The sequence below is a fragment of the Diceros bicornis genome, chromosome 20 (genome assembly GCF_020826845.1).
Source record: "Diceros bicornis minor isolate mBicDic1 chromosome 20, mDicBic1.mat.cur, whole genome shotgun sequence".
Classification (NCBI taxonomy): Eukaryota; Metazoa; Chordata; class Mammalia; order Perissodactyla; family Rhinocerotidae; genus Diceros; species Diceros bicornis.
The window spans coordinates 13,675,240-13,677,948 of NC_080759.1; the positions used below are offsets into that span (position 1 = coordinate 13,675,240).

The 2,709-nt window shown below is 37.4% G+C and overlaps 1 pseudogene; it reads left to right on the forward strand.

Annotated features, from left to right (window-relative positions):
- Positions 1-1,571: 1,571 nt before the first annotated feature.
- LOC131418889 (cytochrome c-like) lies at positions 1,572-2,226 on the forward strand (annotated as a pseudogene).
- The last annotated feature ends 483 nt before the right edge of the window (positions 2,227-2,709 follow it).

The window sequence follows — 2,709 nt, forward strand, 5'->3', positions numbered from 1 at the left end:
TCAGCCCTGATGAACCATCCAGGAACACACACTGCACCTTGACTCAGGTATGTTCTCCCACTGCCCAAGGATGCCCTGCAGTGTCCACCAAGACATCCCCCCAGTGTTTAATCTCACTTGGGTAAAAACCTCACCGATGAGTGACAACCAAAATTAGTCATATTGGCTTTGCTTTCTGAAACAAAATTAGAATGCATGGCTAACATAGTGATTTTCACGCTGTGCTCTGCAGACAGAGACCACTTTCATATGAGGCCAAGAAAGTGGGGCTCTACCTCACTATGATCACTTTCATCTATTCAACATAGTAGAATCTGTCCAAAGATTTCATTTAATGAAAGAGTTTTGTGAGTAAAAAGGATGTGACAACCATGGTTTCCAGCCTGTTCTAGAACCTTTAAATGAATCTCACTCTCCCAAATAGGAGAAGAGATGTTGGCACATGATCTTGAGTTCCTCCAGGCCACCTCTTATTTTTCCATTCACTAAAGCTAAATCTTTTCTTTCCTGGTTCTCCAACTCACACCTCATTTTAGGTTCGTACCCTACCCTGTATCCAGTTCTCTGCTTAGCTTATAAACTATTTGATGAGCCAACTTCTTCCTCCTTACTTTAGGAGAAAAAAACACTTTACAATTAAAATGCAGAGATCATTAATGCATAAAAGTTAGCTCAATACAGAAACAAACATTTTTAACATTTATTCTAAGTAAGTTACTTATTTTTGGTGGGGAAAAAATTGGGACAAATAATTTAAAAATTCAACTTGCTGACTTTTCAAAATAAATATGTGAAAATATGCAACGTAATCCAAACACAAAATAAATCAAAATATATCGTATAGTCTCTTATTATGACCCTCTCTTTTATTGGAATATATTTCCCTTCCACCATCTCCTTACTCTGGAAATTAAAAAAAAGAAGGACAAAATCAAGGGTTGAAAGAAGAGGTAAAAAATACAAAGACTGAAAAAAGTAGAAAGAGAAAGAGAGCAGGACTGTTGCAGATAGGTTTAAAAAACAAAAGGTCATCGGGCCGGCCCCGTGGCTTAGCGGTTAAGTGCGCGCGCTCCACTACTGGCGGCCCAGGTTCGGACTCCGGGCGCGCACCGACGCACCACTTCTCCAGCTATGCTGAGGCTGTGTCCCACATACAGCAACTAGAAGGAGGTGCAACTATGACATACAACTATCTACTGGGGCTTTGGGGGAAAAATAAATAAATAAATAAAATCTTTAAATAAATAAATAAATAAAAAACAAATAGATCATAATGCATAAGTAAATGAAGACTCTCAAATACATGTATATCACCCTCACATCAATTCATCAATATTTTATTTGAGAAGTCTTATAAAGTAACCTTGAAATAGCCATAGAATTTTGAATTTCTTTCTGTCAATTCTATAATTAGAAGCTAAACTCACCAATCATTTCCACTAAACACAGTGTTTCTAGTAGAGTCTATTATAGTAACATGTCACTATAATCAATGTATGTGTGTCTAGTGCTCTGTACGTCTTTCCACCCAACATAAGTACTTCAAAGGCAATATTAAAAACCACTCTTTAGAGTTAGAAAGCGGGACGTCTGGCTTAGGAGCAGGAGTGGTAGTATCACGCGCAGAAAGAGCGATTTAAAAATGGGTGATGTTGAGAAGGGCAAGAAGATTTTTGTTCAGAAGTGTGCCCAGTGCCATAGTGTGGAAAAGGGAGGCAAGCACAAGACTGGGCCAAATCTCCATGGTCTATTTGGGTGAAAGACAGGTCAGGCCCCTGGATTCTCTTACACAGATGCCAACAAGAACAAAGGCATCACCTGGAAAGAGGAAACACTGATGGAGTATTTGGAGAATCCCAAGAAGTACATCCCTGGAACAAAAATGATCTTCGCTGGCATTAAGAAGCAGGCGGAAAGGGAAGACTTAATAGCCTATCTCACAAAAGCTACTAATGAGTAATAGACGGCCACTGCCTTATTTATTACAAAACAGAAATGTCTCATGCCCTTTTTTATGTGTACCGTATTTAAATTGATCTCATACACTAGAATTCAGATCATGTGTGGCTGATACAATGTTTCTGTTGAACAGTCCTGATTTAAATAAGATTGGCTTGTGGCTAAATGGATACAAAAGACTTTTGGTAGTAATTCCAATCCAGTAAGTGTTATCCCTGTTTTCCCCTTCTAAAGATATGATTGCACTTGATTAGTGATGTTCAACTTTTCACAGAGATGGTGAATGTCGTCTCAAAACCTATAGGAGATTGGTTTTATATGTAGATTTATACGACTGGTTATAGTAATATATTGAAATACTGAGGAGATTACTGTCTCATAGAACAGAGCAAGACTTACCTGTTCCAAGTTGTGTTCATTAGCCTGTTAAAGGCAAAGGCTGAAGATAAACTGACAATGTCCACTTTATCTTTTTGGTCTTAACTATACCAACTCAATTAAAATTCCCTATATCTAAAATGTTGCCTTTTACTTAATGAAAGGCATTTTAGTGTGGTTTATGCATAATTTCAAATAAAGACTATTTAACACTTCTGACATTTTATGGATGATCTATGAGGTCAGATGCTTTAAAATTCAGCATGACAAACTTTGCTTGTGAATTCTTTTCTAAGTCAGACTAAGTTATAATTGAGGGTTGTCTTTTAAACAGCTATTCAAAAACACATACAACTAGAACTACTGTATATG